General features: G+C 37.9%; 1 long non-coding RNA gene across 2 annotated transcripts; it reads right to left on the bottom strand.

The window, feature by feature from the left end:
• Positions 1 to 9: 9 nt before the first annotated feature.
• Positions 10 to 22603, bottom strand: LOC129349851 (uncharacterized). 2 transcript variants are annotated; one of them, XR_008603008.1, is made up of 4 exons: positions 16205 to 22602; positions 15596 to 15757; positions 4299 to 4462; positions 10 to 2552 (listed from the first exon to the last, which is right to left on the bottom strand). It is a non-coding gene; the product is annotated as an uncharacterized LOC129349851 (long non-coding RNA). The 2 variants fall into 2 exon arrangements; XR_008603007.1 differs by having other exon boundaries at positions 15596 to 22603.
• Positions 22604 to 25733: the final 3130 nt, after the last annotated feature.

Raw genomic sequence — 25733 nt, 5'->3', positions numbered from 1 at the left:
AGTTGGTTTGGAAGAATATACCATCCTAAACATCCTTAAATGTAGACTAAGAGACGGTTTGGAAGAAAATTCCACCTAAAATCCTCCAATGTGGACTTAAAGGTGAGTTTAATGGTATATTCCACCTAAAATTCACTACTGTAGACCTTGGAGGTTGGTCTGATGGTATATTCCACCCAACATCCTTGAACATAAACTTAAAAAGTTCGTTCAAAGGAATATTCCACCTAAAATCCTTCAATGTAGACCAAAAAATCTTGGTGTAAAGGAGTATTCCATCTTAAATGTAGACCTAAAGGATGGTTTGGAGTAATATTCTACTCTAAAATCTTCCAATGTAGACCTAAAAGGTTGATCTGATGGTATATTCTACCCAACATCCTGGAACATTTACCTGAAAGGTTGGTTTAATGGTATATTCCCAGAAGAACCCTTGAACATTGAGCTTAATGGTATATTCCACCCAAAATACCAAGAAGTCAGTGTAAAGGAAATGTAGACCTAAAAGTATTGTTTAAAGGAATATTTAAACGATTACTTTCATTATTTAATAATCTGTTATCAGTCAGAACCCTGGCAAACTTATTTTCATCAGTTTTTTTTAGTGGAAGTCACAAATAAAGGAGCTCTTGGTTTTTCCCGGTGTTACTGAGTCCAAAGCTGCTGTTTCAACACAGAACGTTCACATGCATCCACAAACCTCTCAGCACTCAAACATCCACAGACAGGAGGCCGGCTGGACCGAGGCTCGGCGGCATCCTCAGACCCACGAGTAGGGGAGTCGCTGAACTTGTTGGTCCGGTTTGAAGGCCTCCATGTGGTCCAGTAGAAGTCCATGTAGTCGGTGTTGGCTTTGAACCACAGCGACTGGCCGCCATCAAGTGGACCGGCTCGTCCTCGTAGGACTCCTCCTGTAGCCTTGAGGGGACCACAGGAACATTCAGTAGCTGTTGGAGTTCTTCCTGTCAGGCTCGTGGTAGAACGGCTCTGAAGAATCTTGTACTTGTCTTATCTGGAACAATCTAACAGCCTAAACTGTTAACAGCGGTGTAAAGAAGCAAACACACAAGCATTGATTGGGACACAAACTAGATTTATTTTAGAAAACAAATCAGCTTAGAGGCATTTGTTCACACATGTGGCTGAATAGGAGGCCGTCCAATCAGATTGGAGGTCTTCACTCTGTAGTAGTGATGGTGAGATGAAGCCTCATGAGGCATTGAACCACTTGAGCCAATTGGTTCGAGAAACGGTTCATTTCTTGAAGCTTAATGAGCACACAAAGCCACCTGCTGGCCAGGTGTATAATCACAGGCAGCTGTATCTGAACCACATAATGTCTGATGCACTGAATTTTTATCGGTTATGGCTGTTGGGAATGACTATGAAATACAAGAAAATGTATGACCAAATAATTTCTGTAGATAAATTCTCACGTGTAGAATAAAATCTATTTTCATGTATTGTGTGTGTGCGTAAATTTTCCCCAAAATGGTAGTATCATATAATGTGGCAGGTTGTGTAATGTTTTTCTGTCACTTTAAGAAAATGCCATGGCCTTAAGCAGGCAGAGGACAGTGAAAGTGTGGAACTAGGTAGATCGTACTGAATATGCTGTGTAACTTGGACAACGATGCACAGGAAGGGGGACATTTTATTCCTTTCATTCAAAAATAAGTTTCTCAACAGTATTTGGTTTTAAACGATTCCTTTTTTGACACACACAATAAACACCTCACCTTTGAATAAAATAACAGTGAAAAATACAGTTCTTGATAACCAAAGCTAATGCATCTGTAATGTTAGATTCAGCTTACCTGATTAGGAATTATCAAATCAAAATGTTCCCACATAGGGGAAATCCTCCTCTTCCTAGCTGACCCCTTCCTAAAACCCATCCTTCTCTCCTCATTCTCCTAAATCTACAAACTATCTTTCTACTCTCTAAAACTACTCTCTACTCTCCAAACTCTAGTATTCAAGCTATTCAAACTCTCAACTGACCGCAACTCTATCAAAAACCCACATTCTGAACGGAGCCTGAGGGGTTTATGTTGCTGTCAAACCTCACGGCAAAATCTGAACCACTTTCCGAAGCAGTCACGTGGTTCAGGCAGGCAGCGAGGCTTCGGACGTCATCATTTTGGCTCCTCCTCTAAATGAAGCAAGCCTGGATACGCGCTTCATGGAAACGCCACCTCCATTACTCGGCACATGCTTCGAAGCATCGGCACGTCTCCTAACATCAATACTCTGGAGGTTGGTTGTTGGGTGAGACTCTTGGACCTCCATCAGCTGACGTGGATGTTTGATGGTCTTCCTCTCTAGTGCCAGATGATTCATCCATGAATTCAGCAGCTACAGACTGAAATGAAGCTCATGCTGCCGTTATTGAATTCCTGTTCCAGATCAAATGTTCAGAGCTCACCTTGAATGCAGCCGTCTGCTGTCTGATAGTTTTTCTCATTGTAGTCTTCAATAAAGTCTTTTTCCTCATGTCAGGATGTGGTGAGACTCTTTCTCAGTCTCTGCAGACGTCCCTCATTGTGCATCTCCAGAGAAGAAACAGAAAAACTGGTCACTGCTTCAGCATCACAAACGTTCTCCAGCATTGAGAGTGTTTTAGGAATTAATTCATTGTGTTGTGAACTTTGAAGGAGCAGAAACTTTACAGCTGCCAAAGATATGAGCTCCAATTCTGGATGTTTTAGGAAATTAAGTTCATCAAATGAACACTTGATTTTTGCTGACAACTCATTAAATTACTGAAGAAATCTAACATAAAAACCTGTAGACTCTCAGGCAGCTTTTTTTAAAGTTTATCTATAATTCTATCATCATGTTCTGGAACCAGGACTCTGCAGAAGTTCCTTCAATCAGATACTTGTATGTTACTATTTCATATATACTCTCAAACGTTCAACCTCACAGCCTCAAAATATCTGTTTAGGAAGTGTTGTGTTTCTAAATTGTGTTGAAAGCATTGACAGACATTCTCTTACAAGGTTGTGTAAAAAGCAGCCTGTCCTCTGAGCTACTGAGAAATCCTCCTGAACAAAGTTTCTACGTGTAAATCAGCTCAACAAAAACTAAAGCCTCAGTCAGAGATAACAGGTATCGCAAATTATAAACAACTTTCTTTGTTAACTCAGACTTTCTGCTTCAACCTCACATAAAAAGGGGAGTTTAACTCATCAGGTGACTGAAAATGAACAGCTTGTGCAGTTCTAGATCCAAAAGTAGGATGTTTCCTCTCATGTTTTACTACAAATACATGCAATAATAAATAAATACAATGGCTGGTTGTTAGTTTATTCACTATTAATGTCATTTTATATACTGGATTGAACTTGAGCAGTGGAAGAGAGAAGGAATTTAATGAAATTATGGAGATTCAGAGAGGTAATGTTGCACAATGTTAAGCGTGGTTTAATTCAAACCAGCTGAATGTTAAACTTCAGTGCAGCTGAACGGGTTTCAGTTAACCTTAAAGTAAAATAACTTTTTTAAAAGCTAAAATACACAGCAGAGAAATACAGGTTGAGAAGGTCATTCTAATAATGAGGACAGCTGCAGCAGCAACTAACACAGGTGTTCAGCGGTAAGTTAGCCACCTGTGTTAATTAGCCTGCTAGCTAACTTAGCCGCTTAGCTAGCTAACGCGTCCAGACCAACTGCTCAAACACGACAAAACACAACTCTTCACAAGTCGTTGACTTAACGTACAACAAAACAACGCTGCTGGTTAGAAGTATTTATCTTCTTACCGTGTTTTACTCCAAAAACAAGGTCAACAGCAGCCAGAGATGCTACCAGAGGTTCCGACCATAGATATACATAGACTAGATACGCTAGCGCTGTCTTCTATATTATCTATGGTCTGACCAATCACTGCTCTCTGGCTCCGCCCTCTGAGAATCTTGTCGTTTGGCTCCACACTTGCTGATGGCCACTTCCGGTCTCAGAAAATGAAAAAAAAACGGACCTTTTTTCGTTTCTGTCTCTTACTGATTTTATTTTTTTGTTATTCTAAATATAAAATGAAAATCAAAGCATTTTTAAAATTCCGTATATCCTTTTTTGATGATGAAAAGGAAAAACGCCTTGTATTTCAATTTTAATTTTTGCATTTTAAAACGAAAATCAAATAACCACTCGTTTTTTGTTTTTCAATACCCGTTTCAGAACGGAAAATCCAATTACCAGATAAATACACGGACCATTAACATTGACATTTGATATTTAATTCAGCCACCCGTCTTTAACAGAACTCATAATAGAAAAAGTATTGTACGTACCAACAACACAGAGCTAATTAGGATTTCTGTAGTCCATCTGCAGTGCCGTTGACCATCCAGAGGTGAAACCACATTTGTGAATTTAAGACGACATCCAAATCCTTGACCGAAAGCCTAGGCAGGTAGATGATGGGATGGTGGGCCTGGGAACCCAACTCAAGTTCCTAAAAACATCGTAGAAAGTAGTTAAGCCAGAAGGTCAGGTGTAACAGGTCAGGTTAACCCCCTCAGCCAAAGAATACCTGGGTAGTTTAAACCCCAGGGGGCTGGAATAGCCAATAGCCCAGAATATACCTCTCCAGGCCAAAACATACCACATGGAAAAACAAGATTACATCACATATTTGGGCAAAAATACAAAGACATAACATACTGACATAAGGACTGATTAAAAGACCACAGATCAAGTCAATCTTAATTTAAGCACAAATCAAAGACAATACGAAGAGATATTCTACTGAAATCTGTTATACAGAAACGACTGAAAGTAACACCAGCCAACATGGATATTCTTTGATAATCCAAAGTTTCGAAGGTTCCTTGTAATCAAGGAACCTTCTTAAAGTCCAGTTGGATTGATTTAAACAACTTTGGATAACCATGACCTGGATGAATGAGAAACTACACAGACATTCTTTGATAATGTTTTACTTACAGCATACATTTTTCTTGGTTTTCAATTCAGTTTTTCCTTTGATATGAACTTTTTCAGTTGTAATTAGCTCAAGGACATTCTAGTTATGTTCTTTCATAGTGATTTGTTTGCTGAACATACGTCTTTGTTAAAAAAAAAAACAACAAAAAAAAAAAAGAAGAAAAAAAAAAAACAAAAAAAAAACAACATCATTTAATAATTAAGAGTTTAACATGAGGGCTGCACAGTGGCGTAGTGGTTAGCACTTTCGCCTTGCAGCAAGAAGGTCCCTGGTTCACGTCCCGGCTTTGCCGGGATCTTTCTGCATGGAGTTTGCATGTTCTCCCTGTGCATGCGTGGGTTTTCTCCAGGTACTCCGGCTTCCTCCCACAGTCCAAAAATATGCTGAGGTTAATTGATTATTCTAAATTGCCCGTAGGTGTGAATGTGTGAGTGATTGTTTGTCTATATATGTAGCCCTGCGACAGACTGGCGACCTGTCTAGGGTGTCCCCTGCCTTCGCCCGAGTCAGCTGGGATAGACTCCAGCACCCCCCGCGACCCTAGTGAGGATTAAGCGGTGTATAGCTAATGGATGGATGGATGGAGTTTAACATGCTTAACCCTTTGATGCATAGACCACACCAGGAGACACCCATTTTCCATTGGATTTGGGTCACTTTTGACCCAGGTTATGCATCAAAGGGTTAATCTTTATGTGTCAACAGGTATAAAGTGGCCTAGGCCAAAGTACAGTCCGGGTGATTACATCTATGATTACTTGTAAATAATGACATTACTGTAATTCTATATTGTATTTTTACATTTTATAATCAAAATTATGTGACATTTTGATTTTGAGACCAGTGGAAGACAGACAGACTTCAACTTTTCTTAAGGATTTGGAGAGATCTCTAGCAGAAGTAAAGAATGGGAAGCCCATACGTCAGGAGGCAGATGAAGATCAACAGAATGACTTCAAAGAGATTCATGGACAAAAAAAAACAACAATAAGTAACCAGAACAGGGCTCAAGAAAAAAGGATCTGCCCAGCAAGTCTTGGATGAACAAACGGAAGCAGATATTGCGTTATATGTGGGATAAAATTTTCAATTTTACTTCAACATTTGATGGCACAATTTACCTCGACATATTTTCTCCAAAGGCTCAGTTTATCCCTTGCTGGTGGAAAGTTGAGACAAGAAAACACTTCTTTTTTTTTTTTTGAAAAGCCGTATTTTAAAAACAGTTTATTTTAAATCCAAACCAATTACCCCCAGGGATGCCCCACATCCTGAAGTATACGTACGTGTTTTATTTCTAGACATTACTGTATCGACACCTCAAGTAAAAACTGCCTCATCTTACCCCACTCTCATATAAATAGACTTTGGGATTTGACTTTTTTCACATCACCTTTTTTTCATAATTTGAACATCAATGGAGACACAACAAGCTTAACTTTTCTTTGTCACCCATCTACACCTGCTTTTATTACGCTACTCAACCCTTCAACACACAACCTGACAGTCGTTTCCGTGGCATTTTTGATTTCCATCACATTGCTACTCGAATCCAAGCATTTTCTTCTCACCAAATCTGGACCAAACCTTCAAACAAACTCACCAAAAACTCAGGTAAGTTTGAAAACTAGTCATGCTTTGAGTCTACTTCCTGTTTAATTGAGCTATTCTCAAAAATGATGGCTTCATTTTTTGTGGCGTACACAGAAACCCTGAGCAGTCTGAGGTAATTTTATTAAAATGAAAGCTTTAAAAAAACACATCCACAGAAGAGTTTCACACCGTAACTGTAATTAATTAATGCTTTTTTTCAAGTCCAAACATCTGCTGAATTTTGGTCCTTGATGCACAAAAAGTTCCTCCAAAGAATACAAGGTTTAAAGTGCTCATTATTTCTTATTACCGTCTTGTCATTTGCCAGTGCTGCAAAAAGTAAATAAATAAATTCAGTTTTCAGGAACGAGGAAATGAGTGTTTATTTTCCTTTGGACACGTAGGCACATTTAAAACTGTACAATAGGGATTTTAACAGGTTTTTAAGGGCTTGAGAGGTCATGGAACTCATTCGGCAAATAAATTACTGTGGGAACTTTCAAATGAGAGAAACAGGAGAAGAAAAAATATATAATTGCTTCGACTTTTCTTTCCCACTCCGATGGCAGCATTATTCTCAGAGTAGTCGACTTTATTTTACATCTAAACAAGACACCCCAGCAGGCTGGTGGAAAATCACATCTGCCCTGCTGCACGTCAAACATCGTCATTTCTTCCACCGGTGGTAAATAAAGTTCCCTGAAAGGCAGCCGTCATGTTTGTTTTGAAATCATTCGTGAAAGCAGAGAGCAGCTGTAGGAGTTTTGTTCGTGTGCAGCTTCATGGGATTCGAATATCGTGTCTGCTGTGTGGAGGAGTCGCTCAGTCACGATGTTGCGATCGCACCAATTCCCGCAAATTCAACCAATCTCCATGAATTCTGTGCAACCTTGCAATTTTGTCAAATCGCCACAATTTTTCCGCAATTTTGGCCCGCCTCCCATGAGTTCCACCAATCATAGCAGTCCCCAGCCCAAACATAATGCACGTACATCACCGAATTCACTTCCTTGTTTATGGTTTGAACATCCAGACATGTTGTCATGGTTACAGTGATGCTGTGTCGCTATCTGGCAATGATATAGAAATCTTTAACAAATCCGTGGATCCAGACTAAAGCTGCATCACTGCCAAAAACTAATCAGGTGGTCCTTGTGTCATTTCTGACCTTCCCTGAAAATTTCATCGAAATCCATCCTTTTTTGAGTAATGTTGCACACAGAAAGCCAAAGTACGCTGATTGTCACATAACTCCACCGCATTCCTTGGTTGAGTAATAATTACAAAAAACATCAGAAATGAAATAAATTCAATGGATGGATTAATCAGGTAAAAACGCTCCTGAAACTAGTTCATCTCGCAACATTTTACATAAATTATTTTAAACATTTTATTCTAAATGCTATAATATATGTATTTTAATATAGGGAATACTTAATATTTAAACAACTCATCATGAAAGCACAAGATTTTTCCAGTGTTTATGTGCTCTAATGTTAGCGGCTAACATTAGCATGTACTGCTAACTAGCTCACTGCCAAATGTACTCCAGATTTCCAGCATCACTTAGTGGATTGGACCCTCGAACAAACCATCACAGTTCAAAAACTGTGAGTCATAGTTTAAAAATTCTGTCACTGTGAGAAGCAGAATCTAGTTGTGAACATTCTGATGTAATTTTGTGTCTGTTCTGTGTTTTCTACAGATTTGGTGGCAGGTTAGAGACACCGTTTCTGGTTTTAGAGCTCACATATAATGGGAGTCAGTGAGAGTTTTGGTCAACACACTCTGAGCTCTGAGGAGATTTATGAAAAAACCATAAATCCTACAGCAGTGAGACTCACACTGGGTGGAAGAGGACAGAAGTACCTCCATTTCTATGTTTTAATTGTTCATGTAGAGCAGAAACTGTGAGAAAGACACAAGGTTAGCTGCACTTTATTTAAAAAAAAAATGAAATAGTTCTAGTCAGCCACCCACTCTAGTTGGAGGAAAATTCCAAATTCTCATCCTCTCTGAGGATGAAGCTCGCAGAGTCCCGGAACAAACTGATGGAGGACAACAACCGTCTCAGAGTTCAGCAGAAAATACATCAAGACCTGAAACTCCAAGTGAACCAGTACCGGACCAAGCAGCAGTCCATGACCCGCCAGATCAACATCTGGATGTCTGAGGTGGACCACCTGGAAGACATGCTGCAGAAGGAACAAGAACCAGGAGCTGACAGCCAAACTGCAGGAGGAACAAGAAAAGAACCAGGAGCTGACGGCCAAACTGCAGGAGGAACAAGAAAAGAACCAGGAGCTGACGGCCAAACTGCAGGAGGAACAAGAAAAGAACCAGGAGCTGACGGCCAAACTGCAGGAGGAACAAGAAAAGAACCAGGAGCTGATGGCCAAACTGCAGGAGGCCCAGAAACAGCTGCAGCAAGCTTCCAGGGAGGCTTCAGCCCAAAGCTTAGAAGGTCCAGACATTGTGGAGTCTTCATATGATTCAGACGAAACTGATGATTCTGAAAAAGAGTTTGAGGACAATAAAGTGGACGTCTCCCAGACCGGCCAGGTAACGGAGACGGAAACCAGATGTTCCTCAACTGGAGAAACCACAGCAGACGAGGCTCCTGCTGAAAACAAAGAAGAAGAAAAAGAAGAGGAGCTTCCAGAGCTGAAAAGACAGACAGGGAGAAGGAAAAGAAGAAGTCCGAGTGGAAGAGGTTTGTGAGGATCTTTCTATGCTGTGCAAGAGTAGAATATGATGATACTGATGATGATGATAATGATCTTCAGCAGCCAGAGCAGATCTGTGGTCTCCCTCTGATCTCCAGATACATGATGGTCATATCTCTCAGAGTTTATACAGCCATCATCTGGGCTCAGAAATACTTCATCAGAGCTGCTGTTATTAAAAAAAAAAAAAAAAAAACCTAACAAAAAAAGCACTAAAGCACCGATGAAGGGCTGATTTATTTATATTTTTATAAATACAAAGTAAAAATAAAAAACCTAACAAACATCAAACTTGTTGATTCTGAACTCTGTTTAACAAGCTGCCTTCTTTTAAATCACTTCTGAACCACTTCCATAGAATTGTTTTGTTTTCATGTGGAGTTTACTTCAGCTTGAATTAGTTGCCGTCTTCTATTCCGCATTCTCTATTCTATTCAATTTCAGTTTTTAATAAACATATTTAATTTAGCACAAATTCATATTATGTGATTGAAATTAAAATTTTAAAACAGAATTCTTTAAGTGGAGCAATACAACTTCAATTCATGATTTAAATTATTTTAAAAATACATGATTATTCAAGTTAAACTGCAAAACAAATGATTCAGATTCCATTTTTTATTGAATTAATAATAATTATTATTGAAGTTTAACCATATGAATTCAAATTAGATTTTTTAAAATAAATTATTTAAGTTAATGCAAACTCAAATTTTGCATGTCAAATTTTACTTCAGAAAATGTAATTATCTAAATTAGGCAATGCAAAATTAAATTGTGATTTAAATTCTATTTTATTGCATTAATTATTCAAGTTAAACTGTGCTGATTTAAATTATGATTCCAGATCTATTTTTAATAAAAGTAGTCAAAGTTAAACAGTGCAAAATAGGAATTATTTGATGAGGAAACTAAAAGAGAAAATGTGTAAAATAGCAGTTGATCATTTTCAGTTCTGTCCAATTTTTTTAGGGTTAATATGTGAACTGATGTGTTTTTTAAATGTGATTTTTCTTGATATTTTCTGGATTTTAGTAAAACAGGGAAAATCTGTCAAATAAGAGTAATTTGTACAAAAAATTACACCTAAAAACTTAAAAAACGTAAAATGAATGTTTTTATTTCAAACATTCAGTACAATCGAAAAAAATATGCTTTGGCTCAACAAGAAACAGTTTTTAGTTTACAACAACGTCTGGTGAAATTATCTTCAACCAAATAATTTCCACATTATTTAGAAAGGAGTTTTATGCGTTATGTAAAAAATTACCACAATTATGAACAGAAGTCTTCAGGTTTTGGCAACGAAACATTGGACACATAATGTAGAAAATCTACTTTAATGATTTCAATAAACTTTTTAAGGTTACAAACATCTCACCAACAAAAATTACTGCTAAAGACAGTGCAAAACAATTCCCTGATGTTCCTCACAAAAGCGGAGGTAAACTGTTTTACACCTGTGCAACATTGTGGTGGAATTCAAAAAAATGTTTTTAAATCATTGATTGATAAACACTTCTCTGCCATGAAATATATTAGGAGAATGGTTGAAACGAGCGGACCACAGACCAGACAAATGACCGTGATGGAAACTGTTGCATCCAGATCTGTTGGAGCTCTGAAAGAATGAAGGCGAGTTAGATCAATCAGTTACGTGACGATCGGCGTACGTGAATCCTTCCTCTGTTAGCTTCATTACTCAAAAACAGACAAATGGATTTGGATGAAATTTTCAGGGAAGATCAGAAATGACACAAGGACCAAGTGATTAGATTTTGGCAGTGATGCAGCTTTAAGTCTGGATCCACGGATTTGATAAAGATTTCCCATTAAGATAGCAGCACAGCGTCTGATAGTGGCACGGTAACCATGACAACAAATAAACACTACCGCAGCTGCCTGCTGATGATCACATCATTACGATCCTACTGCAAATCCACCGCTGTGGACTTATTGGAAATGATACAAGGAAGAATTGTGGGGTGTTTCTGAGTCCCATCAATTCCCGCCGCCCGCTACATATTTAGGTCACGTGATTTGGTATCTGTACATAACGTACACATGAATAACACACACCTGTGCTCAGCAAGGTCAGGAAATGAATAGTCTTGGTGGAGAACTGCCCTCTATGAGTGCTTCTCGTTAACTGACGTGACAAGCTGTGAGCGTATGTGTGTGAATACATGTGTACCAGGATGTGAAATTAACTTTTTAAGCCACTGACAGATATGTCCAAATGTGATTCAGTCAATAGTAAATGATCATTTAGTGCCTTAAATCTACCAACCCCTTCATGTTAAACCAGTATCTGGCTGCTGCAAATTTCTGTTGTATTGGAACTTTTGTGTAAATGGGTTGGAGTGTGTTAAAGAATTAGTTTAGCAATAAATATTGTAAATTAAAATGTTGAAACATGCTCTAAAAGCTGAATAAAATGCAACTTTTGAGCAGTCGTCACTGTCTCTCGCATTTTCATCGCACCAAACACGCTTGAAACATCGCAACTTAGATCGCAATTTTTTAGGAAAGCTGCTGCGAATTCAGGCATTTCAGGCCACAACAATCTGGAAAAACGCCCACAAAATCCTGGAGGAATTGACATATATATAAAGGTTGAAAAGTAGCCAATAAATGTTTAAACTCTTATTTTTCAGATTTTTGTTCCCTGTTTTCAGATAATATCTTGAAAAATCACTTTTAAAAAGCATTAATTTACATTTTGATTTTCAAAACAGTGGTAAAAACTGTAAATAATGTTTGTGTCAAAATCTGCAGATTTACAAATAGTATTTTGTTCTTTCACTGTGCATTACTGTAAAATTAGACACATTTAAAAAGGTGAAAATAACCACTAATACCTGTAAAATAATTATTCTTTTTTTTCCTGTTGATTTAAATACAGTTGAAAAGTCTCATTTTGTGGTCACACATTGTAACACAAGGAATTTGTTATCTGTGAAAATACAAACTGGTGATGTAACTTTGTTTTGTTCTCTGACTGTACAAGTCAACATAAAAATTTCTACTCTTTTCTGCATTTTTTTATATCTTTTATCTGTAACAAGGACAATCTGTAAAACAAAAGTTAAAAATCATTTAGCATTTTTTAAATTCCTAATATACATAATATTTCATGCAAACAATTTAAAATATCTGGAAAATAATTTAGATCTTTTGAATATAATTTACCATTTTGTAAAAATACGTTATACAGATTTTTCAACTGGACCTTTTAAAAAAATATTTAAATGCATTTTTTACAGTTAATATGTAAATTAATGCTGTTTTCTGTGGTTGTACTAGCTTTTTTCTGCAAGTTAGAAGCTGTCGATGGTGGGCTGGTGTGCTCAAGCCAAGGACACAACAGTGTAGATTCTATCTAAACCATTAGTGCATGACGAGATCATTTTAATGGAAAGAAAAACTTCTAAATGTGTAACTTTAATACACAGAGATGAGTTTTTAGGAGTTAAATCAACAACCGGAGAGGGGTTTAATGTAACAGGTGTGAATCATAAATGAACTTCTGATCAAAGAATTCAACATTTAATAGTTTTGCTTCACTAAAACCAGAATATTTTCAGAACAACTCGTCTCCAGTCGTCCTAATTCCTGCTGCATCACAGTTTCCAAAGCTACAGATCCAACAGCTTTCCTCTCCGTCATTCAGCCTCCAGCAGAAAGAATCACTTCAGTCTCCATGAATCCAACAGTTTTCACTCGTCTGCAGTCTGAGTGTGTTTACTTTGTTTGTGCTGCTGAGGAAAAGCTGCAACCAAAGGATTTGAACGGCATATTTTAGCGCACAATCCACACATAAACTCTGTGTGACTCCTTGGATTAAAACTGCACAAAGAAGTTGGAGTGGAAGCAACAGACTTAGTCTAGTCTTCTTTCTTTTTTTGCACTGATTTTGTTCCTAGTTTGTCGCCGGAATTCGAGTGCGGATGCCAAACAGGAAGTGGTTCTCCTGGTGTGTAATGTTGAGAATGAAGGTGAATGAGGGCGGGTCAAAGGGTCAAACGAGCCCAGTTTCAGTGACATTTACAAGCCAGTAAGGATCAGGTATATTTACTGCACAGGATTTTACTGATTACCGCGTCACCTGATGGGGAAAAAAAAAAAAAGAAACTTCTGTAATTCGAATCCCTCCTCTGATCTCTTTCATTACGGCCTCCTCCAATTGGATTACTAATGGCCACGGCTGTTCTCCCTGTTCCATCTCCTCTGCCCAGTTCAGCCGTCGCGAGGACACTTCTGGCATTTAGTTGATCATTTTCATCGGTGTCGCACGTTCGGTGACCCCAATATCGGCCGCCGTCACTCATCGTTAGCACGTTTATGAGCGCGCCTCCAACGGCGGCCCTCGCAGGGAATTTAACCATTTGCATAGAAAAATTGCTTTCCTCCGCGCGACGAGAATGGACTGTTTTGCATAATTAAAAATGATGTGCGGCTGCAGGACCAAAACTGACGTGCACGTGGGAGAATTAGGAGGAGAATGGGACTGTGATGGATCTGATGGCTGCTGGTGGACGTGAAGGATTTGCACAAAGTCTTCTGTTCGTTTCGAGGTGGAGACTCCTGCAGTGCTTTAGTTCATGCAGGTGCATTTTAAAAAGTGTTTTGCACAGATGAGGATTGTTCAATCCTTGTTTGTTGTTGCAAATGTAGAGAGTGTTATTCTTTGATTTGATTTAACTCCATACAGTGTAGCAGTGGTAAGTCAGACATAAATCAATCACACAGAGTGGCTATAATCTATATTTTGATTGGAATTTAAACCAAGAATTTGAAAACTGACTTGCACCAGTCTCATGAAATAGATGTGCAAAAAGTTCCCCATTTTATTCAGTTTTTTTAATTTTTTCCTGAGATGATATCGATTCGTTAAGCCTACTTTTTACTCAAGATGTGCTTTAATTACTGATATTATATAATTTTATGCAACTATTTTTACAGTAGTGAGTATTTCTGCTTGCTTATGATCAGAAAAACATCCAAGTAAAAGCTGTTTAAAGGCTCACGTGAGAAACCAGTTGCCTTTTCACAGTTGTAAAGGTTTACATACATTTGTAAAGACCATGTGCATCATATCAGTCTTGAGTTTCCAGTGACTCCTAAAAAAAAAACACCCAAAAACAATCATGCATGTTGGTTCTTTCATAGATTTTTTTTGCCTCCACAGAATAAAAATGGCTTTGTTGAAAGAAGAAGAGTTGAACTGGTACTTCTCAGTAGACATGAAGGATGGATATGTTGAATAATAGGGTTAGGGTTAGTAGGGTCAGGGTTAGGGAAGTGATTTTTTGGGGCTAGCATGAATTTTAGCCATCACCAGTTCTTTAGTTTATGCTCATACATTTGGTCATCCAGAACGGGGTTTGTCCATGACACTGCCCATTTCTGTAAACTTTTTCACCTCCTTCGCCACTGTGGAAAAGCAAAAGTGGAATCCTCCTTGGATGACGTGCATTAAATCCATCTGCTATCTTTCCATATGTCCATCCTGCGCTCCCGGTGTTGTGCACTGTCATTTACAGGCCACCTAATTACAGCAAATACTTCATTAGTGACTTTTCGCATTTTCTAGCTGAATTTGTACCAGTGTATGACCACATTCTCATTACTGGGGACTTTAATATCCATGTGTGTTGTCCTGAAAAGCCACTGGCGAACGACTTTTTAAATTTGATGGAATGTTTTAATCTTGCACAGTGCTGTTGGCCCCACACATGAACATGGCCACATTCTCGATCTTGTTCTTACTCATGGTCTTACCGTTTCTAACCTTGAGATTTGTGATCGCTGATCATCTGCCTGTGTAGCACTTCCTTTGTACGCTGTAGGAAGCGCCACGATCACTTAACCTAGGTACTTTTCAAGGAGGGGTAGAGGAAAATATTTGAACGCTTGTTTGAACATATAGCCGGCCTTTATTTAACAATAACACTTAACCTTATGCAGTTTCATACCTTTTGTGAAATTTTATGATAACTACACTTCAAGTGAATTGAAAACCTTCCTTAGTCCAGTAGGATTCAGTTCGTTAGGATTCAGAGTTAAATTGTCCTTTCCCTTATATTGTTCTTTAAGTTGGGAAACTCAGCTGTTCCCTTTATATCGTCCTGTAAGTTGGGAAACTCGGATTTTCCCTGACCTCTCAATATGTTCAGTTTGTAGAGAAAATTAAACAAGAAACAAAATAAAATCAGAGCTCTGACAAAATAACAAACTAAATAAATTGAAACCAAAGTCCATCTACCCAGGTAGTGTGTTTTTTCCTTTGGCTGTGGTGTGATGATTGTTCAGTGCTTACCTGTACGATGAATTGAAGAACATGAAGTCATCCTCCTAATCGGCGACGCGACCCTCAGCACACCTGCGATGTACTCTCTGTTTGTCTGTGGCACGTCCTTTGTCCGTCTGTATGTCCATCGGCGGGTTGCACAATAAACTCAGCTTCTTTCTCCCTTTCTCCCTGTCAGTTTCTCAGGGTAAATAAAAAAAAAAAAAAAACAACCTGTATAAGTAGGGTAACATTAATTATAATCTCATAATCTCATACATCACTAGATCTGGAATTTATACTGTTCAATGTTCTAAAATAATACATTTATGGTAGGTACAAAGTTGCAATACATTCCATTTAACTTGCTGTAAACATGTAGATCATGCAGAGCAACAAGACTAGCATTTTTTCTTCATCCCATTGATTCGTACTTTAGTTTGCAAAACACAAGTCATTCTCCGATTGGTTTTTAATAAGTCCTCTCAGCAACTTTCAAACTATATTCATCAACAACAGAAAATAGCAAGCAAATACCATTTATCCATGCCAATCCCATATTACTCCTTGTAATACAGTAGCTACGTCAGCTAAGCTACATTAGCTAGCACGGCATGTAATGTTCTTAACAATACTCACCGGAGAATAGGAAAACAAAACCTCTAAATCCTTGACAGAACTTCGACCAGTTACTCCTTGTAACTCTTTGTAAAATACCGTTTGTTCAGAAGAGTCCTTAAGTTCACTCGTTTCTCTCGCTAATACACTCCGTGTGGTCTGGTTTGCTCCGTTTCTTTCTCTGCTTCTCCTACAGCTGTCGTTGACTCTTTCTCTAGCTGCGGCGCTACCCTCTGCCATCTGCTGGCTCAAAGTGGCTATTACATCTAAAAACTGAAAACAAGTTCATCCAGATTTAGGCTATTTTGAGTGGGTTACACCTGTTTTATTTGAAATTCCCCTGTCCTGTGCCATATCCAAACTGTGCGCGCTTGTGCGTCGTGGCTGTATGGTTAACCCTTCCACCGCTGCGCACTTTTGTTGTGTTCTGAACATAAATGACTCTCTCTGTTTAAACAGATCCATTGATGATCTTTGCGCTGGTTTCAATTCCGCTTGCAGAGCTGCATTAGACATTGTTGCTCCTGTGAAATTCAGGCTGTCTAAATCAAAGTCTGAACCCTGGTTGAATGACGTTACGCACGCTGCCAGACGTGAATGCAGAAAGGCAGACAGAAAATGGAAGAAGGATAAGCTACATGTGTCTTTTCAGAATCTGAGAGATATTTGGCATTCCTATCAAAAAAACGTTAAAGATGCAAAAACCAGACACTTTTCTGACATCATTGTTTCCAACGGTAACAACCCACGTGTTCTTTTTGACACTATTGAAACAGTTCTCAGTGCTCCAGAACCCCACTGTCCCGAGGACCCATCGAAAGTGTGTGAGGATTTTTTGCAGTTCTTCATTCACAAAGTGGAGAGCGCTAGAGCCCTTATAAGTTGTCTTGCATATGACCCCGCCACATCAGTAACTTATTCTGCTGTTTTAATCAGTTTGAACCTGTTAGCCTGCATCTTTTAGAACAAGTTTTCAGTGAAATGAGAATTACAGGCTCCCCCATTGATGTGATTCCTCCTCGTCTTTTTAAAGAGGTCTTTCCGACATTGGCACCTTTTGTCCTGGATATTGTTAATGGCAGCTTGGCCAATGGTGTTGTCCCTTTGTGTTTCAAACATGCAGTCGTCCAGCCTCTGTTAAAGAAATCAAACCTTGATCGACAGGAACTCTCCAATTATCGGCCGATTTCCAAACTTCCTTTGGTGTCCAAAACTTTGGAAAAAATTGTGCACATTCAGCTGAGCTCATTTTTAAATGAAAATGGAATTTCTGAGGTCTTCCAATCAGGATTTAAAACTGGACACAGTACTGAGACGGCTTTGTTGAGGGTTTTTGATGATGTTCTTCGGGCTTCTGATTCAGGTCATACTGTTGCTCTTCTCCTGCTGGACTTAACAGCAGCCTTTGACACGGTGGACCACCAGATTTTATTGTCACGGTTGGAGAAGTGGGTGGGAATAACAGGTCTAGCTTTAGCCTGGTTGAAATCGTATTTGTCCAACAGAAGCTTTTCCATCCAAGTTGGGGATTCTGATTCCACTGTGGCCCCTCTGACGTGTGGCGTACCACAGGGGTCAGTTCTTGGGCCCTTACTTTTTTCATTGTACTTTTTGCCTCTTGGGTCAGTTCCGCATAAACATGATGTGTTGTTTCATTTTTACGCAGATGACTGCCAAATTTATTTGCCTTTAAAACAGTCCAAGTCCCTTCTTGAATGCTTTGAAAAAGTAAAATTGTAAATGGCTTACAATTTTTTGCATTTCAATGAGCAAAAAACTGAGGTTTTTCTGTTTGTTCCCATTGACTCTACTCGGGTGGTCAAAGCTGAGCTCGGCTCTTTAACCCAAGCTGTAAGCCCTGTTGAATCTGGGTGTAAAGATGGACTCAGTTCTTAAATTAGATGCCCAGATCAGTGCTGTTGTGAAGTCAAGCTTTTATCATTTGAGGCAACTTGCCAAAGTGAAGCCTTTTTTATCTCATCACAACTTTGAAATTTTGATCCACGCTTTTATCACCACTCGCTTACATTATTGCAATTATCATTACTCAGAACTCAGCAAAACCTCACTGTCAAGACTACAGCTGGTTCAGAACGCTGCCGCTCGCCTTTTAACAGGATCGCAAAAATGTGATCATGTAACTCCCATCCTCCAATCCCTCCACTGGCTCCCCGTGCACCTCCATATTGATTTTAAACTTCTTTTGTTTTTAAATGCCTTCATGGTTTGAACTGCTTGTTACCTACAACCCTTCTCGCTCACTGAGGTTGGCAGATCAAGCTCTACTGGTGGTGCCTAAGGCCAAGAAGAAACTGAGAGGCGATCGTGCTTTTTCTGTGGCTGCTTCTAAACTTTGGAACAAGCTCCCACTAAATATCAGACTGGCTGATTCACTCCCTACTTTTAAATCGCTTCTAAAAACATATTTTTTCAACTTGGCGTATGGCTCAGCTTAGAGCTGACTTTTACTGTATAACCTGTGTCTTATTTTTGTACTCGCACTATTTGTATTCTTTCACTGTGTACAGCACTTTGGTCAACAGTGTTGTTTTTAAAGTGCTTTATAAATAAAGTTGGATTGGATTGGATTGGATTGGATTGGATTGGATTGGATTGGATTGGATCCTCCAAGTACCAGTTTAACTCTTCTTCTTTCAGCAAAGCCATATTTAATCTGCGGTGGCAAAAAGATTATAATAAATGAGATTTTGTCCAGACTTTAGGGACACCCTGTTTACTAACTACTGTGTCCACTACAGTGAAATCTAACCACAAGTTGTAATATGCTGCTTCAACAAATGTGGTGGTTTATTGCGGGATGGTAGATCTGTTTTTTTCTTTGGTCACGCGGCTATAATTAATGTAGACGTGCTATCATCTATTAGCCTTGTTAGCTTGAGTGACCTCCTCAATTCACGGACCAGCTCTAATCTACCGTCGTATTCTGTGTTTGCTGAAGGTCTGAGCGTCAGAGTTTCACCACCCGGAGCAGAACTTTTCCGTCGATGCCATTTTTCGACCAACTTCCTCCTCAATCTGTCTCGCTCCAGCGGCGTCGGCGGTGGAGAGGAAGAGCTTGGAAGTGATAACGGAGGCAGAGATAAAACGGACGGAAAGGGAAAAAAAACACACATACACAACACGCTACGAGCAGCAGCGTGTTCAGACGGACGTGTTGGAGAGCTATTAGAGTTCGTCACACTCGGCTCATCGCAGATCTCACACAATACTAATTCTCACAACTGTACAAGTCGACACACTCGTCTCTGTAGCCGCTTCTCAAACACACTCAGACCTGCCTTCTCTGGGTATGAAAGGCGGCAGCGGCAGGTATTTTCAACCTGCAGACTCCAGCAGTTTTCAAAGATAAGAGCTGTGACTGAGTGACTCCGCTGCCATCTGGGTAGTCGGTCTGTTCACGGGAAGACAGAGAGACCAAACGCATCCATCGCTGCAAATGTCATCCAGCGTCGGTGAGGAGGGAGGACACCTGTGGCCAGGTGTGCTTGGTGAAGTATGCTGCACAGCTTCACACCAGGAAGCCTTTATCTCCGCTGCAGGTGTGTGCTGAGTTTGAAGGAGTGTAATTTGGTGACGCAAAAAGATATAAGAAGAAACTGTCATTACTGCAAACCTCTGCTGCTTAATTAGAATAATATATCTGAGACTAATTAAGATAACAATTTGCCTCCTGTGCATTTTCAGCTCTCCACCCTTGTCCTTTAAGAAATATTGCTAATGTCATTTCTTGAGGTAATATCAAGTCATTTGGCAGCTAAATGTTTTTAAAAGCTGTTGGCGTATTTCCACGTGTACTTCAAGTCACGAAGCTGATTCATCACTCCGAGTATCACGACCAGATGATATTCAGATACCAGAATCCAATTTACTGCTCTTTTGTTTACACATAAATACACAAAAACCTCATTTCTGTGTCACAACACCTGCAGTTTAGCACAGGAGACGTGACTATTTAATGGTGCTGTTGATCTTGAACAGAGTGAAGACGACGTGTGATGAGAATATTCAGCTGGAATATTTGGTTTCTCATGTTAATTTAACAAAAACAACACAAATTAAACAAGTTTAACAGCAGTATCTGACACATTTGATATAAGTGCACTGAAATGAAAGTGTTTTGGTGTAACGACGTCCAAATGCTGCCCCGTGGTTGATAAATCTAAAGGTTTTAACACTGATTCTCTGCAGCTGCAGCTGAACGGTTTGGTATCATTCCAATAAATAGCCGCTATCAGCGCACATCATTTCCATCCAAGTAGATGGATTGGGACAGGATATTTATAGGTGATGGAGCCGTGATTTACAGAAATTAAAAGCCTAAATTGGGAGTTTTGTGATAGTGGAGCCAAAACTCAGGAAACTTTCAACCAGGAGACTTGAGTTTGAGTTCTGAAGTTTATATCTGTGGCCAAAAACTATACTATATAGTGTGTTTGTAATTTTATAATGCTCTTACTCTCTATATCGTGGACTCAAAGTATCCCACAATGCACCTTGAATGGTCACCATCATCCAGAATGCATTGCATTGAAGAAAAATGTCAAACGGCTGAGTGAGCCATTTCAGAATTAGTGGCACTTGCACATATTTCTGGTGCTATTTTATAGTGTTAAGATGTATTTTCTACACATTATATCTTTTTTTATGTGTAGCTTGTCAAAATGACAACCGACACGAGACAAATCCATGAGTTACGGGGCAAAAATAGTCATATTAAATGTTTTAATGGAAGCAGAGGGACGTATCACAACAGAAACAAAAAAATAACAATTTTTATTTAATAATTTTGTAAAATATGCTTAGAAGATAAGGATTTATCACAGAAATGACACCTGATATGTTTTAATGGTGCGACAGCAGTGATGCATTTAAAGGTCCTAAGTGGACCAAGCTACCATTTTTAAAGAACAGGATATGATTAAAATCCAATGTTGAGTTGTCCAGCATAAACAGGAAACTAAAGACAAATTTAGGGATTTTAAGCTTCCACATCAAAATCACAAACAATTCATTTCATCTCCTAAATGGCAAAATTTTGTTTGAAGAGGAATCTAGTTGAAACTGATTGATTTACTGATCTATGGTGCCAAGACTTGAGTAGTTTCTGGAATGTTATTTTTGCCAAGAAGCTCCCTATTGACTAGACAGTAGTTTCTAAAAGTCTGATTTTGACTTTTGATTTTATGTTTGGTTATGTTTTAATCACCGAAACCACTTGGTCAGGTTTAGAAAAGTTTACCACATGCTGCCAAACTCCAATATGTCCAATCAATCAGTTCATACGACTGTAAGAAGTCGCTGATGGATGAAACTGCGGCAACTGAAACTACTAGAAGCTGGAGAAAGTCACCGATGGTCCACATGAATGGGAACGATGTGCTCTGATAAGATCTTTTTCAAACTCAAGTACAAGACTGTGTTCCAGAAATTTGGTTCTTTTAACAAGAAATAACTTCTAGCTGTCCGTTTACTGTCCTCAGCTGTGGCTCGGTGTTTGTTGAGTTCCAGAAACTACATCTGACATAAATCTGCTTTATTCCAGAATCTGAGCATCTATTAAAGCCTGAGAGTGGAGGAGGTGTGGGAGCAGACAGACTTTGATGCACTCAGTGATGAGTCTTTAGAGAAGCGAGGGGAGATTGTCTGCTGCACCTCTGTGCACCGACAGCTCCGAGGTAATGAAGCTCATTTTCTTCTCCACATCCGAAGCTGCAGTGATGGAAGTAAGATCCTGAAAAGCGTTCGTCACAAAGGTCACAGTTTTCTGTTTGACAGACACGAAGATGATATTTAACTTTCCTGACGGACACAGTTTGAGGAGAAATTCAAGCTCAGTTTATTCATCTAAACCAGATTTTTATGAAATAAGAACATCAAGTTTATCAGACTTGATTTGGTTTCGCTTGTGTTCGGCTGCTACTTTTTCTTTTTACGATTAGCATTGGAATAAGTTTTTCTGTTGTTTTATTTTTTCTTTCTTTTCATTTTTCTTTCTAATATTGTGAAATATCTGTGAAATAATAATATTTTTGTTAATTTACCATGTAGTTTTACAGCCATATGTTGTAAAAGAGTGAATTTCAATTTGCAAAAATAAAGACTTCTGTTCTGGATATTATTTACAGTTTTACTTTGTTAAAAAAATTTTTGAAAAGTTTTTTTTCTTTTATTATATGAGATTCAAAAAACTCTTTGCTAATTTAGGTCCTTAATATACCTAATTTTTCTTTCAAAATTGTGAACTATCTGTGAAATAATTCTATTTTTGCTTAGATAAATGCAGCAAAAATCATGTAATTTTACAGCCAATGCTATAAAAGAGATAATTACAGTTTGCAAAAATATAGATTTTTTTCTGAACATTATTTAAAGCTTTGTTTTATTTTGTTTTCCTTTTTACAGTCAACATGTAAATTAATGCTTTTCCTGTTATTATACAGATATATTATTTACAAATTTCTATCCTTAATATATATTTTTTTTCTTTGAAATACTGTGAAATGTCTGTGAAATTATTACATTTTTGCTCATTTAAATGTTGCAAAAATATAATAATTATTATTTTTTATTATATATTTTATTTTATTATTTTTTACAATCTGCATGTAAATTAATGCTTTTAATGCTCTTATTAGATGAAAACATATTTCCTATTTTTCTATCCTTTAATATACATATTTTTTTTCTTTTAGAAAATGGCAAACATCAATAAAAAACAATATTTTTACTTTTTTAATGCAGTAAAGCTGTGTAATTTTAATGGCAAATGTTGTAAGTACAGATTACAATTTCTGTAAAGTACAAGTGTTATTTGTTCACTTTTTTTACAATCAGTGTGAAAATGAATTATTTTTTCTGTAATTTTAACAGATAAAAATGTCTTTACTATTTCCAATCCTTAAATTACAGAATTTAGCTTTTAAATAACACAATGAAATAATGTAATATAATTTCACAATCAAATTTTGTAAAAGAATGAATTAGTATTTGGAAAAATACAGATTTCTGATTTAGATTTTTCAGATTTCTGATCTGAAGGATGTTATTTACAGCTTCACTGCTTGTTTTTTTTTTTTTTTTTTTTACAATCACCGTGTAAATTAATATAGAATTTTTATATTTATTGTGTTTTTTGCAACGAAAACAAACCTTTTCTATTTTTCTATTCTTTAATATGCAAATTTTTTCTTGTAAAAGAATTACTATTTGTAAAAATACAGATTTTTGATATGAATGCTTGGTTTGGTTTTTTTATATAGTTATAGTTAACATCTGAATTAATATTATTTTCTGTGGTTTTCGCTATATAAAAATATTCTCTATTTTTCTGTAATAAAATAAATATGCAGACTTTGCTTTCAAAACATGGCAAACATCTGTAAAACAACAATATTTTTACTGATTAAAAACAACACATCAATACAACGGTGTGATTTTCAGTAAAATATTGTAAAAGAGTGAATTACCATTTGCAAAAATACAGAGTTTTTGCAGTTTTGGCTTAATTTTCATAGTTAACATGAACAATAATGCTTGTTTCCCAAGACTGATTTCTCTCTTTAATATTTGTAACTGTCTAAAACAAGGAACATCTGTATAATAACAGGAAGTTGTCCTAAAATTTGGGTAAAAACTGCTATTTTTTTGTCAGTGCAGGATGCTTCTCTGGGCTGACTTTAGCGACTGATGGGGAATTTTCCTTCAACCCAGAGAAATAAATTTTTTCCTTACTAGTTGAGTCAAAAGTACAGCTTCAGTTACAGACTTTCTCACACATTTGTTGGTCAAATCAAGAAGTCATCTGACCAAAACAACAGGATGTGTTGTTTGTGGCTGTGGGGCAGAGCTGTGGTTGTAAAGTGGCTCTGAGTTCAGTTAGTTTCCTTCTCTGTGAGCAGCAGCAGGGTCAAAAACGTCAGTCAGTCTGAATGTCAGACTGGCAGAAACATCCAGGAGTCTGAAGCAGAAACATCAGAACCAGGAGGAGGAATCTCAGTGGTGTTTCCATGACCAGAGAGTTTAGAAACACCAGGACTGTCTCTCTAATGAGCTGATGGATCCTCCACATCAGGAGTCCACAGGAAGCTGCTTCACTGTTCGATATCTGTGAATATAGAGCCAGCTCCTGCTATCTGACAGCGTTTAAAATGCCATCTGACGCTGCAGACATTCTCAGCTCCATGCGAACGTTGGAGAGTTTCATTCTCAGCGTTGGAGCAGATTTGAATTTGTGGCAAAATGACAGAAGAGAGAAAACGATGGGAGGCAGTGATGGAGGCTGAGGAAACCAGCCATCCATAATGCATCACGTGTCGCCTAGCAACAGCTGGGAGCCTAGCAACTGGATCTTAGCAACAGCAACAAACTGCTGCCTCCCCCGTCTGCCGGCCAATCGGGGAGCGGCGCTCCTGAAGGGCGGCGGCCAATCGGAGGCAGGAGGCCAGCGAGAGAGGGGAAGTGGGCGTGTTCGGTAGCACCGCTGATTGGGCACACACACACACACACACACACACACACTCTTACCTACTGACTGTACTAGTTCAGGATGCACATTCACATTTGTTGGTCTTCTACTAACATTTCTGACATTTTTCCGCCCAGTTTTCACTTCATTTTCCTTCTATGTAAGAAATGTGTTGATTAAATGCAAAAGAATGAAAACCAGAAGTCAGGGTGAGCTTGGAGATGAGCAAATTGCAAACTTCTGGGTAGTTCCCTCTCAAATCATTAACTTTTTTTGAACAAATTCCACTCAACCATCTCTGATTTGCCCCATATTTTTATACTATAAAATCTAGTTATTTTTAAAGATATTTGTGAAATTTTAGCCTGATTCATTAAATATTTTCTGAGATTAAACCTTTTGAAAACTACTTTCAGCGGGTCTTTTATTTTCCAAAATGAAGTCTGAGGCAGTTTTTGAAAGACATCTCAGGAACTATTGAAGATAAAAACCTTGAATTTTACTGTTATTTCTCATCATGACATTGATTCAGAATCTACAGCATTGGATAAGTCGATCAAATACTGCCTGGTTGTGTGTGAGCTGATATCTTTAATGGAAAGTTGCATCTTTGAGCACAAATGAACAAGAAATTACACAATGGAGACGTCAACTATAATAATAATTATTTATTTATAAAGCGCTTTCAAAGTGCTGTACACAGAGATAGAAACAATGAAAACTGGAAAAAAAACTATAAAAACGAAACAACAAAAAAAGACATCAGTAAAATAAATAATTTAACCCTCATGTTGTCCTGCAGGTCAAAAGTGACCTGTTTTAAAGTTTGAAAATGTGGAAAAAATATATATATTTACATAGTGAAACTTCTGATGTCCAGATTTGCAACATTTTTGGGAAATTTTTAAACATTTTTTGGTGGAAAAAAGAAATGTTAAAAATGTTTCTTAAGAACATTCACAAAAAACCAACCAAAATCCAGCGAATTTCACTTGATTTTGGTTGTTTTTTGTGAATGTTCTTAAGGAAAATATTAGAAGTTTTACTGATATATATGTAATCACT

This window comes from Amphiprion ocellaris, chromosome 10, assembly GCF_022539595.1.
Source record: "Amphiprion ocellaris isolate individual 3 ecotype Okinawa chromosome 10, ASM2253959v1, whole genome shotgun sequence".
In the NCBI taxonomy this organism is placed as follows: Eukaryota; Metazoa; Chordata; class Actinopteri; family Pomacentridae; genus Amphiprion; species Amphiprion ocellaris.
This window is presented reverse-complemented; position numbering and strand designations above follow the sequence as displayed.